The sequence below is a fragment of the Myotis daubentonii genome, chromosome 1, assembly GCF_963259705.1.
Source record: "Myotis daubentonii chromosome 1, mMyoDau2.1, whole genome shotgun sequence".
NCBI lineage: Eukaryota > Metazoa > Chordata > Mammalia > Chiroptera > Vespertilionidae > Myotis > Myotis daubentonii.
The window spans coordinates 63,611,950-63,629,461 of NC_081840.1; the positions used below are offsets into that span (position 1 = coordinate 63,611,950).

A 17,512-nucleotide genomic window follows, 5' to 3' on the forward strand; every position below is an offset into this window, starting at 1 on the left:
TTAATTATGGTATGTAGCTCTCATTTACTTCTTGAAATTGCATCAGCTTCTTGTCTATTTACTGGCTATTTTTAGATGATTATTTCCTTTTATTTACTCTTTTTAGTAGATCATTCCTCTTGTTATTATGAAATAGCCTTGGATTTTTCTTTTTTCCTTAAAATCTATTTTGTCACCCTAGCAGGTTTGGCTCAGATGGAGTGTTGGCTCGTGGGCTGAAGGGTCCTGGGTTCGATTAAGGTCAGGGGCAAGTACCTTGGTTGCAGGCTCAACCCTCAGTCTCAGTTGGGGCGTATGTAGGAGGCAACCAGTCAAAGTGTCTCTCTCACATCGATGTTTTTCTCTCTCTCTGTCTCTCCCTTCCACTCTGTCAAATTCAATGGAAAGATATCCTCAGGTAAGGATTAACAACAACAACAAAAAATCTATTTTGCCATTTGTTAATACTTTACATCAACTTTATTTTGATTTTCACCAAGGAATATCTTTTTAAAAAATTATAGTAAAATATATATTACATAAAATGTCCATCTTAACTATTTTTAATGTATAGTTCAGAGTCACTAAATACATTAATATTTTTGTGCAACCCACACCACCATCTATGTCCAGAACTTTTTCATTTTCTCAAATTGAAACACTGTATTCATTAAATAATAACTCTCCCTTCCCCACCCAGGCCTTGGCAACCATTATTTACTTTTAGTATCTATGAATGTGACTACTCTAGGTACTTCATATAAGTGGAATCCTAACAGTATTAGTCCTATTGTGACTGGTTTATTTCACTTAGCACAATAACTTCCAGGTTCATCTATGTTGACATGTCCAAAATTCCTTCCTTTTTATGGCTGAATAATATCCCACTGTATATACGGGCCACATTTTTTTTTTAAAATATATTTTATTGATTTTTTACAGAGAGGAAGGGATAGAGATAGAGAGTCAGAAACATCGATGAGAGAGAAACATCGATCAGCCGCCTCCTGCACATCCCCCACTGGGGATGCGCCCGCAACCCAGGTACATGCCCTTGACCGGAATCGAACCTGGGACCCCTCAGTCCGCAGGCCGACGCTCTATCCACTGAGCCAAACCGGTTTCGGCCGGGCCACATTTTGATTATCCATTCATTCGTCGATAAACACTATGGGTGTACAAATATCTGTTCGAGTCCCTGTTTTCAATTCCTTTGGGTACATATCCAGAAGTGAGAAATATCTTCTGTAGTCCTTTCATTTTCATGATTTAGTTGTAAACACTATACAGCTGACTTTTGTATACTTTTATCATCTATTTTTAAACAGATAACTTTAATCTGTTAATCTTTACCAATGTTTTTTGTAGTATTTGACACCTTATTTCTTTGATTTTACTGGTTAGATTACCTTCTTTGGATTTTCTTCTTCCTTAACTTTCAATATTACCTTCTTTTCCTCCTCTATCCACTGTTGGATGAGAACAGTGTTACCCTTAAATTTTAAATATACCTACTTCATAAATTTTTCTAACAAAATTTCAAAGTATTCAACATTTGTCTTCTTTCTACACAAGACATGGACCTTCTCACCCTATTTTTTATTATTATTTGCTATTGTTTTTGCTGTCTTAACACAGTAACAGTTTTCTTAACTAAATTTACCAACAACTTGGATCAATTTGAGTTCCTATTATTTTGTAGCTGTTACTATACCTCTTCAATTTTCTTTTTACTAAATAACCTTTACTCTTCTTTCACTGAGGGTCCATGAGAGGTAAACTCAGTCTCGTGTAACTGAATATGTCTTCATTTTGCTTTGTTGTCCTCATTATCTGGTATAACATTCTATTTTAGCAATTATTTTCCATTCATGTGATATTCATCCATTATCATTTGACATTTGATTTGCTGATAAAAAGTCTGCTTTAAGTGTAATTGTCATTACTTGGAAATTGTATTTTCTGATATCATTTAAGATTTTTTCCTTAATTTTTGGATACTCTGATGTTTGCCTAAAACGAAAGATTTACTTCATTTATTATACTTGACACTCAGCAAACACATTTTATCTGAGAAGTCATATCTTTCTTCAATTGCAGAAAATTGAGCTCTTTAAATTCTTCATTCTTTTCAATAATTGATTATTTCGTTCATTCTCTACCCCAAACTCCTATTAGACATACATCTTCTGTTTCTTTTAATATATATATATATATGTATATATATATATATATATATATACAGTTGTCTCTAAAATATGTCTGCTATTCTGTGCTACATTCTGACAAATATCTCAATACAAGCTTCTAAATCACTTACTTTAGTCAACTATGTTCATGGTCTGATTTTTATTTCGACATTTTTCAGTTTTACAATGTGTAACTGATTTTTATATCTACCTGTTTTTGTTTTATTCCTGCCTATTTCTTAATTTGAGGTTATATCTTCATTAATCTCTTTGAGCACCCTTAAAAATATTTAATTTATAGCAGACTGTTACATAAAATTATTTTCATGTTTTAATTTTTGATATGTAGCTATCTCTTCTAGCATGACTATTTCTCATAAGTTTAGAGTTTTAGTTTGCTGACTAATTTTCAGGATGTGGGGGTACTTATGTTTTTCTCTCTTTTTCCCTCTCTGTGTTCACCCCCGTTTTACCTAGTCATGTTAAAGATGCTTTCACCTAGTTCCCCAGTCTAAGAGTTTTCATAATCACATCTCAGAGTTTCTATTCCATGATACTAGTGGGGATAGCACAGATTCAGTATATAACTAATGGTGGTGTGGTTTTGTGCATGGTCACAAGGCTCCACCTGTAAGTCCCTATTTCCATAAGCCTTTCAGGGTATAAATATTATAGTCCTTGATGGCACTCAGCAACAGCTTTATTTTCTGCTTGCTCTGCCAAGGGAAATGGGGCAATAATCGGGTCCTGGCTTTAAGTAATAAGCCTGGCTACTATTTTAAGTGATTCCAATTTATTCTTATTGCTCTTAAAAGCCAAATTCCTGGAAACTTGAATTTCCAGATCCAGAGCCTAATAGGTCCAATCATTCAATCCTTTTCATCATCCTGTATTTTTGTGTCATTTCTTGACCACAGAAATGTTTAGCACATTTTTGAGAGTATCAATATCCTTTTAGTTCTCTATTTTTTTACATTTTGTCTATCGTTATATGTGATCAGAGTGGATATGTGTCAAAGGTGAACTCACTAAGCCAGTTGGACCAAAGGTTGAAAATACTTTTAAAAGACCCATACATAAAGGAAAATCATGCAACCCAGCTGGCATGTTTAGTAGTTGAGCATTGACCTATGAACCAGGAGGTCTTGGGTTTGATTCCAGGTCAGGGTGCATGCCTGGATTGCGGGCTCAATCCCCACTGTAGGGCCTACAGAAGACAGCCAGTGATTCTCTCTCATCATTGATGTTTCTATCTCTCTCCCTCTCCCTTCTCTGAAATCAATATAAATATATATTTTTAAAATAATTCTTTAGGAGAACCAAGATGGCGGCATAAGGTACAAACCTGTACATGCTGCCCCCCACAACAATATTAAAACCCAACTATAAGACAAAACAGCTATCATCCAGAACCATGGGAAAGCTGACCGAGTGGAAGTTCTACAACTAGAAGGAAAGAAAAAAGCACATTGAGACCGAGTAGGAGGTAGAGGCGCCAAGAACAGAGATACGGAGGTGCGCGCCAGGCTGCTGCACCTGGGTGCGTGGTTTTTTTCAATCGGAAGGGGATACAAGCTCTCAAACACACTGAACTCATTTATGGCAAGACTCTGGGGTCCCAGGCTCCTATGGGGAGAAACGGGACTGTCTTTCAGCAGGTCTAAAAGCGAGGGTGACTTTCTCACAGAGTTGAGGATCATTGTTGCTGTGGGGGCCCGTGCGGCACTGGGGAGTCGTAGAGACTCCGTGTTGCTGACGACACCATTGCTGTTTGCTCCGCCCTGGGGACTCTCTGAGACCCCACCCCACTCAATTTACATCCCCTCCCAAGTTGTGCTCGGGGGCACAAAGGAGGCACCTGCGCTTTTGCAGCCTAACAAACTGCAGCTGAATCAGAGAGCTCCAAAACTTCCAAACTCCAAACTAAGAGGAGCAATCTGTCGATATCGCTGTAGCTCCTGCTGGGTGGACCCACACAGTGGTCGACTTGGAGATCCAGGAGCCAGGGTACTCCTGGTCAGATACTAGATTTACTCAGTGAGCACCAAAGCCCCACTGAAGCAAGTCCTACCACATAAGGGTGTCTCCAGCATAGCAGTTCTTCCACTATAGACACAGAGGGTCCTTGCAGTCAGCCAAAAATGCGGAGACAAAGAAATATGTCAAAAATGAAAGAAATGGAGGAAAGCAAACTAATGGAGGACATAGAGTTCAAAACCACAGTTATAAGGCTACTCAAGAATCTTCTACGAACCTCCGAGAAACTTAGTGAGACCTCCGAGGAACTTAGTGAGACCTTCAGGATCTTAATGAGAAGGCCAAAAAAATGGAAAAGGACCAGTCAGAAATTAAACATACACTGACTGAAATTAAAAATAATATACAGGGATCCAACAGCAGACTAGAGGATCCCAAGAATCAAATCAAAGATCTGAAATACGAAGAAGTAAAAAACACTCATCCAGGAAAGCAAAATGAAAAAAGAATCCAAAAATATGAAGATAGTGTAAGGAGCCTCTGAGACAACTTCAAATGTACCAACATCCGAATTATCGGGGTACCAGAGGAAGAGAGAGAGCAAGATACTGAAGGCCTATTAGAAGAAATCATGACAGAAAACTTCCCCTACCTGGTGAAAGAAATAGACTTATAAGTCCAGGAGGCACAGAGAACCCCAAACAAAAGGAATCCAAAGAGGACCACACCAAGACACATCATAATTAAAATGCCAAGGGCTAAAGACAGAGAGAATCTTAAAAGCAGCAAGAGAAAAACAGTTAGTTACCTACAAGGGAGTACCCATACGATTGTCAGCTGATTTCTCAACAGAAACCACGCAGGCCAGAAGGGAGTGGCAAGGAATATTCAAAGTGATGAATAGCAAGAACCTACAACCAAGATTACTCTACCCAGCAAAGCTATCATGTAGAATTGAAGGTCAGATAAAAAGCTTCACAGACAAGAAAAAGCTAAAGGAGTTCATCACCACCAAACCAAGATTATATGAAACGCTGAAGGATATTCTTTAAGGGATAAATACCACATGATCTCACTCATTTGTGGAATATAATGAACAACATAAACTGAAGAACAAGGACTGATCCAGAGACGGAGAGGCATTGATTGGACTGTTGGGTCTTGGAGGGAAGGTAGGGGAGGGTGGGGGTAAGGGGGAGAGATCAACCAAAGGACTTATATGCAAGCATATAGGCCTAACCGATGGACATGGACAACGGGGGGGAAGGAGGGGTGAGGGCATGAGCGGGGTGGGGGGTGGGTAGGGGATAATGTGGGGATAAGGACATATATGTAATATCTTAATAAATAAAAAATATATTAAAAAAAATAAAAATAAAAATATGTACGACTGGAAAAAAAATAATTCTTTAAATAAAAAAAAAAAGAAAATCATGCAGGATCAGAGGTTGAAAAATACTTTTAAAAGCCCCATACATAAAAGAAAATCATGCCGTAACTGGTTTGGCTCAGTGGATAGAGCATCAGCCTGCAGACTGAAGGGTCCCAGGTTTGATTCCGGTCAAGGGCATGTACCTTGGTTGTGGGCACATCCCCAGTTAGGAGGTGTGCAAGAGGCAGCTGAATCGATGTTTCTGTCTCATCGATGTTTCTAACTCTCTCTCTCTCTTCCTCTCTGTAAAAAATCAATAAAATATATTTTAAAAAAAAGAAAGAAAGAAAATCATGTACTCTTGGATACACTAGGTTAGTGGTTCTCAACCTTCTGGCCCTTTAAATACAGTTCCTCATGTTGTGACCCAACCATAAAATTATTTTCGTTGCTACTTCATAACTGTAATGCTGCTGTAATGAATCTTAATGTAAATATCTGATATGCAGGATGGTCTTAGGCGACCCCTGTGAAAGGGTCGCTCGACTGCCAAAGGGGTCGCGACCCACAGGTTGAAAACCACTGAACTAGGTTGTCTCTCCAGTGTTGTTCAGAAGAATCATTAAACAAAGTTAAACAAATAAATCCCTGCTGGTACTTCCCTGGAGCATGCTACACAGAAAAGTCCATATGAGAAGCAGCTTGATCAATACCATCTACCGTTTAAAGTAATGTCTGTGCAACTTAAGTATGGGCTAACATTTGAAATGAACCATTTTCTCTATTCAAGGCAACTAAACCTATAGGCTATGTCCCTTTTAACTGAAAAACAGGTGGGCCTTCCATGATTCTCAATTTCAACTACTTTGAAATTGGAGGGTGCAATTCTTTGAAGGGTGCCTCCAGGATACTTTGAAATATTCCTTAAACTATATTTTGTGTCACCATATACCCTAAATCAGTGATGGCGAACCTTTTGAGCTCGGCGTGTCAGCATTTTGAAAAACCCTAACTTAATTCTGGTGCCGTGTCACATATAGAAATTTTTTGATATTTGCAACCATAGTAAAACAAAGATTTATATTTTTGATACTTATTTTATATATTTAAATGCCATTTAACAAAGAAAAATCAACCAAAAAGATGAGTTCGCGTGTCACCTCTGACACGCGTGTCATAGATTTGCTATCACTGCCATAAATTCTACATTTTAACCCAAATATATCTTCCAAATATAGCAAAACATGCCAACAAATTATCTAGCCATTTCTTCATGATGTGGCAATACAAAGTTAAGTTTACCAATAAATGCATATCTTTACAAATATATCAATATGATATATTAATCTACAAAACAAAAATACTGAATTTAAAACTGCCAAAAAATTTATGGTGATCACTATATAAAATCTGGTATTTTTACCCCCATATCTAATAAACAGTGCTTTCAATAAAATTTTCAATTTGTTCTAACAACATAACATTTTGTACCTATAGAATCAAGTGCTTTTATATTCATCACCTATTTCCACTTCTATCATTTGTACTTATTGATCTCTCTATATATCTGGTCTCTAGATGAAATAAAATCAGATAAAGATATAGAATGAGATCATATCTGTCGTGTCTCCATAATATAGAAGCAGTCAAGTAGAACAGAGAAAGAGATTCCTTCACATACTCAGGCTCTTTCTTCCTATTCCACTTCATATTTTCCATCTATCAGCAAGGCCTGGTTATGATAACAGTGTTCTATCTCTGGCATTTTCAGTGTAGTATCTTTTCTCTTAAGACCACAATCTCCTTACTTGCTAAATTCCAGTTAATACTTCCCTCTCAAGCTCAATATAACCTCATGTACCTTTCTATACTGCCATGGATTCCAAATAGCTAAGCCCCTGCCCTAGATCAACTACAAGGTTTCTCTTCTATATTCTCATGTGGTAGACAGGGGCCACAGACTCGAATGCCTACAAGCATCAGAAAAGTAAGATAAATGGATGTTCTATGTCAGGGCAAGTCTCATTCTAAAGAAACAGTCATAATCAGTTCCAATGACTATGTCAAACATTCTGTTTTAGGAGAATCCAGTTATTAGGGAATTTATGTGAAATCTCTTGATTTTTAAATATTGACAACTAATTTCAGATTTTTAAAAATTACTATGTGGACCAAACAATACTCACATGAGGGCTGAATATGGCCATGGCTCATCAGATTTCAATCTCTGTAAAAGATTATTTTTGTGCCCTGGCCGGTGTGCCCTGGCCACTGAGCAGTAGCTAGTGTGTCAGCCTGTGCACCAAAGGGTCAAGCATTCAATTCCTGGTCAAGAGCATGTACCTGGTCAAGGTGAATGCAGGAGGCATCCAATTGATGTCTCTCTCTTATTTTTTTTTTTAAACATATTTTATTGATTTTTTACAGAGAGGAAGGGAGAGGGATAGAGAGTTAGGAACATCGATGAGAGAGAAACATCGATCAGCTGCCTCCTGCACACTCCCTACTGGGGATGTGCCCGCAACCAAGGTACATGCCCTTGACCGGAATCGAACCTGGGACCCTTGAGTCTGCAGGCCGATGCTCTATCCACTGAGCCAAACCGGTTAGGGCCAATTGATGTCTCTCTTACCTCTCTCCCTCTCCCTCCCTCTTGTTCTGGCTCTCACTCTTTCCTTCCTCCCTCCCTTCCACTCTAAAAATCAATGGGAAAAATATCCTCGGTAAGGATTAACAAAACAAAACAAAACACTATTTTTACTATTTGTTTTGGAAACAAAACGCATAGATCTAGCTCAGTGGTTCTCAACCTTCCTAATGCCGCGACCCTTTAATACAGTTCTTCATGTTGTGGTGACCCCCAACCATAAAATTATTTTAGTTGCTACTTCATAACTGTAATTTTGCTACTGTTATGAATCGTAATGTAAATATCTGATATGCAGGATGTCTTTTCATTATTACAAATTGAACATAATTAAAGCATAGTGATTAATCATAAAAACAGTATGTAATTATATATGTGTTTGCTGATGGTCTTAGGCAACCCCTGTGAAAGGGTCGTTCGACTCCCAAAGGGGTCGAGACCCACAGGTTGAGAACCGTTGATCAAGCTTACCAGAAGATCACATTCTTCAAATTCAGCTAAAGCCTGGCCATTTCTACAAGCTCAATTGCCCTAAGGAAAAAAAAACCCAAATAGGCTTATTCCTCATGTCCTACGACACATGTTCTTTTTTACTTACTTTGAATACAGATGGAGAAATAAAGTTAACAATTAAAACCAGAGAGAGAAAAATGCTCTTAATAATGCTTTTTCATGAAGAACAAAATCATAATGGCAAAATATCCTTAAAAGAAAGTAGAAATGGAGATATAGTATGTTGAAACTAAAGTATACCACCAAACAGAGGAAAAATTGTGGTTATAAATGCATGTTTTGCCTAGCTGGCATTCAATAAGTTTGTTTAAGTGAATATATGAATAAGAAAGAGAGGTGTAAAGAATTAAGTATCTACCTAAAAATGTTAAAAGGGAATAAATTGACAAATCACAAGTACCAAAGAATAAGTTATGCCCTGACCAGTTTGGCTCAGTGGATAGAGCGTCGGTCTGCGGACTGAGGGGTCCCAGGTTCGATTCTGGTCAAGGGCATGTACCTTGGTTGCAGGCACATCCCAAGTGGGGGGTGTGCAGGAGGTGGCTGATTGATGGTTCTCTCTCCTCAATGTTTCTAGCTCTCTATCCCTCACCCTTCCTCTCTGTAAAAAATCAATAAAATATATTTTTTAAAAAAAGAATAAGTTATAAGACAGATTAGAATTAAAAAGTGGCAAAATCAGTAGTTGGATTTTTGAAAAACATTAAAACAACTGATAAACTATAATTTAAAAAGAGAAAAATTATAAAAGTATCAGGACTAAGAATTTTAGAAAAAAAATTAAAAGCAGGAAAATTCTCATAATTATTTATTAAATAATTTATGACCAAGTAATCATTTTTATTATATGACTACAGTTACACAAAATTCCAAAAATGATACAGCTTTATGAAACTAAGGTTGACTTTAAGGAATCAATACTTATAAAGCCCTCTTTGTAAAAACCAGCCTATACCTGGCGTACAGGGTTCCTAGCCTTACAGGTAAGTAAGGAAGGTCTCTTCCTGCAGGCTCAGGAACCTCAGCCTATTTTGAGAACCTTGAGAAATGAGGAATTCATCTAAGTGTATAGGTATTGCAGGCAAAGTCAGATGTTGAGTCCTTGGCTTGGCTTCCTAGTCTCCAAAGCCTTTTAAAAATTCAATCTGAGATTCCTTATGAAAAGTTTCAGCAAAGCAAACTCAAAAGACCTATGTGGTCAATCACTATTCTTGCTGCACTATATAAATAATCAGACCAAGTTTCATGAGACTAGGCTTACTTTGCAAACAAATTAATTTTACTTTCATTATCTTTTGATAGAAATGGGATGATTACAGAGAGAAAAATATTGCTTCTGTAGAGAATTATAGCATACCTCTGTGGGTATTACATTCTAGTCCTAATTATTGTTTTGAGATTTTGTTACCTGTGAACTGGACTGGATCCTGAATCCTTCTAGGTCCCTCCAATATCTGGCTACAACTCTCCAAATTAAAGTTTCCAATTTTTCTTCCCCCCTTTTGTCTTTGAATCACTAAAATTAAAACTTCTTGCCCCTGCCAGTGTCGCTCAGTGGATGAGCAACAACCTAAGAGGTCACGGTGACTCTCAGTCAGGGTACAAGCCTGGGTTTTAGGCTTGATGCCCAGTAGGAGGTATGCAGGAGGCAGCTGATCAATGATTCTCTCTCATCACTCTATGAGATGTTTCTCTCTCCCTCTCCCTTTCTCTCTGAAATAAATAAAAATATATTAAAAAAAGTTTTTTAAATTAAAACTTCCCTTTACCTAAAGCCCTGCAAGCTGAAGCTGGACAAATTGATATAAACTTCAGATAAATCACAATAGCTCATGAGCAGACAATCATTGTGCCTGTTGTTGTGTGGGCCAGTTAGAAAGTTCACCAGATCACCTGATGTCATCACCAGAAACATTAAAAGTGTAAACCAGCAAAATCTGTCATATTGCCAGTACATGTCTTCATTCCATTGGAAGGTACTTCGAGTCCAACATCTAGAAAATCTTCTCAACTGCATTCCTTCTGGACTAAAAAGCTGAGTTTAAACAGGGTGGAACAAAAGTAAGCTTACAGTTGTGAATATGTGAAAGACAAAGTTTATGATTGTACTATTATGTATTAACTAGAGGCCTGGTGTGTGAAATTCGCGCGCGCGCGTGTGTGTGTCCCTCAGCCCTGCCTGCGCCGTCTCCTCGGGTAGAGTCCCTAGGCCTGGCCAGAGATCAGGGCCTATCGGGGCTTTTCTTCTCCTGGCTCCGGCAGCTGGCCCCACCCCTGCCGCTGCCACAGCTTGCCATCTGTGCAGCACTGCCCACACCCCCGCCCCGCCACCAGTCGCCTCTCTCTGTGGGCGACAGGTGTGGGGTGCAATCGCTTGGCTGGGTGGACCACCCTCTGCGGGGCAATCGCTGGCCAGCCCTGCACACCTGCCACAATGTCACTGGCCAGTGGCCTGGGCCTCACTCTGAGGGGTGATTGTGAGGTGGTGGCGGGGCCCTGCAAGCAATTGCATCGCACCTGCCTTGGTTGGCCAGGTGCCAGTACGTATCATAGTGTGGTCATCCAGAAGGTCATCTGGACGGTTTGTTCTGCTGTTCGGTCGTTTTGCATATTACGCTTTTATTATTATAGATTATTGTATTATTTTCCATACAAACAACTATAAGCCTACTTTTCCCAACCCTATAGTTGTTCCAATGATTAAACTTCAATTTTCTTTTGTTTCCACAGAAATGCCCAGCACTGATAGACAGGTTAAATGAGTTCTGAGACAATCTACCAACTCAGTTTCTGGACTATGAAACTTCTTGGGGAAGTTTCAGATAGGGGAATGATGGAATTCAGGACAAAATACCCTCAAATACAGCATCTTAAACACAGTAGTCACCTTTTATCCAAAGTTTTGCTTTCCATGTTTCAGTTACTTTTAGTCAACCTTGCTCCAAAATTATTAAATGGAAAATTCCCAAAATAAATAATTTGTAAGTTTTAAATTGTACACTATTCTGGGTAGGCAGATGAAATGTCCTACTGTCCTTCTCTGTCCCACCTGGGTCACAAATCATTCTTTTGTCCAGTGTATCCACATTGTCTATGCTACCCACCCATTAGTCATTTAGTAGTAAGCTCAGTTATCTGATCACCTGTCACACCAGCACAGTGCCTGTATTCAAGAAACTCTTCTTTTACTTAAAAGTGGCCCAAAGCATAAGAGAAGTGATGCTGGCAATTCTGATATGGCAAAGAGAAGCCGAAAAAGGGTTTCCTTTAAGTGAAAAGGTAAGTACAATACAATAAGATATTTTGAGAAAGACCATATTCAAATAACTTTTATTACAGTATATTGTTATAATTATTATTGTTGTTAATCTCTTACTGTGCCTAATTTATAAATTAAACTTTAACATAGGTATGTATACATAGAAAAAAACCATAGTATATATATGGTTTGGTACTATGCCTGGTTTTAGGTGTCCCCTGGGATCTTGGAAACAGCCTAAGTGCCCATCAGCAGATGAGTGGATTACAAAACTGTGGTACATCTACACAATGGAATACTACTCTGCTGTAAAAGAGAAGGAACTTTTACTATTTGCAACAGCATGAATGGACCTGGAGAGCATTATGCTAAGCAAAATAAGCCAGCCGGAGAAAGATAAATATCACATGATCTCACTTATTTGCAGAATATAATGAACAATATAAACTGATGAACAAAATAGATCCAGAGACATAGAAGCATCGAACACGCTGTCCAACCTCAGAAAGAAGACAGGGGAGGGGGGACAAGAGGTCAACCAAAGGACCTGTATGAATGCATATAAGCATAACCCATGAACACAGAGAGCAGGGGGGTAAGGGCATGTTCTGGCAGTGTGGTAACAGCCAGGGAGAGGTCAATGGGAGAAAAGGAGATATATGCAATACTTTAAACGATAAAGAATTTTTTTTTAAAAGTTACCCTTTAAAAAAAATCAGTCATATTCTATGCATTAGCAATGAACAATCTACAAAGGAAATTAAGAAAATTTGATTTATAATAACATCAAAATGAATAAAGTGCTTAGGAATAAATTTAACTAAGAAGGCACAAGACTTACAAACTGAAAACTATCAGACATTGCTAAAAGAAATGAAAGATGCCCTACGTAAGTGGAAAGCATCCCATTTTCCATGGACTGGAATACTTAATATTGTTTAGATGAGAGTACACTCCAAAGTAATCTACAGATTCAATGCAATTCCTATTAAAATCCCAGCTGCCTTTTTAGTAAAAATAAACAAATGATCTTAAAATTCACTTGGAATTTTAAGAGATCCCAAGTAGTCAAAATATGTTATAAAGAAGGACAAAGTTGAAAGACTCACACTTCCTGATTTCAAAAATTACTACAAAGTTACAGTAATCTAAACAGTGTGGTTCTGTCATCTGGTCTGAATGGAACAGAATTGAGAGTACAGAATTAACCCAAACATCTGGGGTCAATTGATTTTTTACAAGAATGCCAAGACTGTTCAATGGAGGAAAGAAGTCTTTCTTTAACAAATAGTGCTCGGAAAATACCCTACAGAAGAAGAAAGTTGCACCCTTAACTCACACCATATAAAAAATTAATTAATTATTTTTTAAAAAATATATTTTACTGATTTTTTACAGAGAGGAAGGGAGAGAGATAGAGAGTTAGAAACATCGATGAGAGAGAAACATCGATCAGCTGCCTCTGGCACATCCCCCACTGGGGAAGTGCCTGCAACCCAGGTACATGCCCTTGACCGGAATCGAACCCGGGACCCTTCAGTCCGCAGGCTGATGCTCTATCCGCTGAGCCAAACCGGCTTTGGCAAAAAATTAATTTAAAATAGGTAAAAAATCTACACATAAAAGCTAAAACGATAAGGCTCTTTGAAGAAAACAGCAGGAAATCTTCCAGACCTTTGATTTGGCATAGGTTTCTTAGATATGACACCAAAAGCATGAACAAAAGAAAAAATAGATAAACTGGACTTCAAAATTAAAATACTTTCTGTATCAAAGGACACTATCAGAGTGAAAAGACAACACACAGAATGGGCAAAAATATTTGCAAATCATATATGTGATGAGGGTCTTTTATCCAGAATGTATAAAGAACACTTAAAAGTGAACAAAGACAAACAACCCAATTTAAAAATGGGTAAAGGGCCTGAAGAGACATTTCTCAAAGAAGATATACAAATGGCAAACAAGTATATGAAAAAGAGGCTCAATGTCATTAGTCATTGGGAAAATGAAAATGAAAATTACAGTGAGATACCAGTTCACACCCACTAGGATGGCAATAGTTAAAAGAAAAAAAAAAGGAAAACAATGAGTGTTGACAAGGATGTGGAGAAATGGAAATGCTCATGCATTGCTGGTGGGATTCTAAAATGGTGCAGCTGCAGTGGAAAATAGTTTGGCAGCTCTTATATAGGTAAACATAGAATTAGCATATGACCTAGCAATTTCACATTTAGGTCAGGTATATACTTGAAAGAACTGAAAACAGGTGTTCAACAAAAACTTGTAAAGGAATGTCCATACCAGCGGTAGCACTACTGACAATAGCCGAACAGTAGAAACAATTCAAATGTCCATCAATGGGTGAACAATAAACAAAATGTATTCAGCCATAAAAAGAAACAACATGGCTGAAACTAGAAAACAGTATGCTAAGTGAAAGAAGCCATACACAAAGTCTACATATTGTATGATTCCCTATATATGAAATATTCAGAACAGGTGAATTAGCAGAGTCAGAAAGCAGATTAGAAAGTTGCCACAAACTACTGGTAAGAGAGAATAGAAAGTGACTGTTTAATGGGTAGAGGTTTCTTTCAGGGTGATGAAAATGTTCTGGAACTAGACAGCTGTGATGATTGTGCAACACTGTGAATGTACGGAGTGCCACTGAATCAAACATTTTGGTGGATTTTATAACAATTTAAAAATTATTTTTAATTAAAAAAACTTTTGCATGACAAAAGAGAATAAAGTCTCATATCAAGAAAGGCAACTAAAGTGGAAAACTATGATAAAGGCAAATTATAAAAAGTCAGTATCTGAAGATCTGAATTATTTATAAAGATTTGATACAAAGATATAGAATCAATTTACAAAGATACCATGCTAAGTGGTCAAAAGTGAGGCACAGTTGCATACTCAGAAATAAAAAATTCCTCACAAAAACGAACAGGTTGCTAGAAAATAAATGCTTATCAAAACATCTTTAAGGAACATATTCTAAATACCTTATAAAAGCGTTAAAAAGCAAATGTGGTCAAGCCATAGTGAAATAAATGTAAATATCTCCACTGACACTGTGAAACTGTTCTAGAGAACACTCTGACAATATGTAACAGGAGCTAGAAAGCTGGTCAAGTACTTTGAACTAGTAATTTCAGTTTGGGGACTACACTTTTAAAGGAACACCCAAAGTAGAAGAAGCATTAGTACTTTGAAAAAAGATATTCATAGTTATTACAACCTGAGAGAATACAAAATAATATAATCAATAAAAGAGTAGAGCTAAATGAAAACTACTATTATTGCCTAAACACAACAGGATATATGTATATGTGTGTGAGTACACAAATACATTTAAAATGACAACTATGTAACTATTTGATAGGTTAAAATTATGTATGAAATAATGTCAAAGTAAATCACAAAATAGTGCTCACCTTAATTTTAACTCTCACAATAATATTTGTACTGAAATATATACAATGAAAAGAATTTGGAGTGTTTTTTATAAAAATATATTTTTATTGATTTCAGAGAGGAAGAGAGAGGGGGAGAGAGAATAGAAACATCAATGATGAGAGAGAATAATTGATCAGCTCCCTCCTGCATGCCCCTACTGGAGATTGAGCCCACAACCTGGGCATGTGCCCTGTCAGGAATATGAACCATACCACTTGGTTCATAGTTCAAGGCTCAACCACTGAGCCACAACAGTCGGGCAAGAGTTTAGATTCTTTTAAAAATAAGTTGTACAGAGTGATCATTTTCTGGCAATTACTTTCCAATCACATTCTTTGACCAAAGATTGGTAAAAACAAACAAATAACATGTAAGGCAAATAAAACATTTTATGGAATGAACTATAAGTTTAGAAAGAAATCTTAAGTAATCAAATTAAGATATTTCATTTAGTTATACCCTTACTCTAAACCTCTTTTTGTTGAGATAAAAGTTTTGAGGCAATATCCTAACAAAATTTTGAGGAAATATTTTTTCACTGTTTTAAAATACTAGCTACATTCTTTTTAAAAAAATAAACCTTTATTGTTCAGATTATTACAATTGTTCCTCTTTTTCCCCCCCCATAGCTCCCCTCCACCCAGTTCCCACCCCACCCTCTGCCCTTACCCCCCCACTGTCCTCATCCATAGGTGTACGATTTTTGTCCAGTCCCCACAGCCCACAGCCCCCCCTTTTCCCTCCCGAGAATTGTCAGTCCACTCCCTTTCTATGCCCCTGATTCTATTATTCTATTTATTCACCAGTTTACTCTGTTCATCAGATTTTTTATTCACTTGATTTTTAGATTCACTTGTTGATAGATATGTATTTGTTGTTCATAATTTTTATCTTTACCCTTTTCGTCTTCCTCTTCTGAAAGAATACCTTTCAGCATTTCATGTAATACTAGCTATATTCTTATAAATAAAAATGTTTTTCACATATTACTTTAGTCAAGATACCCAAATATGCTTTTAAGTAACAAGGAAGAAAAGTCAACTGAATGCATGCAAACTATATGTTGATATAGATGCTGAAATATAAATAACTGTCATAAGACCAATAAAAATATCTTGAATAGATTACAAAAAATGTAACACTGTGCAGTTCTCATTTTATAAGCAACCTGTGTACAAATAGCTGCCTCAACACTGCTCTGAACATAGAAGCCATCATAAAAAGCTAACAAAGACAAATTGGAGCTTTTAGACATTCTGTCTGTTCAGAAGTTGAAGGGAAAAAGCCTTGAAATCAGCAGAGGAAATAAAAAAAGTATAGTTTAAGGGAACTGTGTTATATGGTTTAAGAGACATTGTCCTGCCCCAAATTCTCTCTACTACCAGAACTTTCTGTGGTATTATCCTTTTATCAAAATCAATAACTCTGAAACAATTAAGCAGTTATACTTTACTAGAGGCCCAGTGCACAAATTTGTGCACAGGTGGGGTCCCTTGGCCTAGCAGGCGATGGGGCCGATCAGGGCCCCTCTTGCCCAGTCCAGATCAGGCCAATTGGAGGTTGACTGTGGGAGCACACTGACCACTATGGGGCAGCTCTTGCGTTGAGCATCTGCCCCCTGGTGGTCATTGTGTGTCACAGTGACTGACGAACCATTTGTTCAGTTGTAACTGTCACTTAGGCTTTTATATATATAGATTACATAGTACTATGAATATATTCAATTTCTTTCACTCCTCTCCTAAAACCTAAATGAAGTAAATTGCAACTGGAGGGAATGAAAAAGAAAGCAGTAAGAAACATCCACTATGGCAGTCTCCCCAGGTCTATATTTCCCCCAGAATTCATTTTTCAAAACTATTTATATTCTGTTCCTTATAATCAAAGTTTTCACTCACTAGCCTAGTAAAATGTATCTTTTCTCACTTCTCAAAAAAAAATTTTAGTAATAAGAACTAATAGCATTTAAAAAAATTGAACTCACCTGAAATTTATTATTGAACACTGGCAAACGAGAAGCTTTTAAAACTCTTCTTTAAGATCTCTATCCATTTAAAACCTGCTTTACTTTTAAATTTTACCACCATTATACTTTCTGTTTATATGTATAT

At 37.2% G+C, this 17,512-nt stretch overlaps 1 protein-coding gene across 3 annotated transcripts in view; it reads right to left on the minus strand.

Annotated features, from left to right (window-relative positions):
• The window catches only part of GOLM2 (golgi membrane protein 2), a 98,244-nt gene that overhangs the window by 26,134 nt on the left and 54,598 nt on the right, over positions 1 to 17,512 (minus strand). The window lies entirely within an intron of this gene.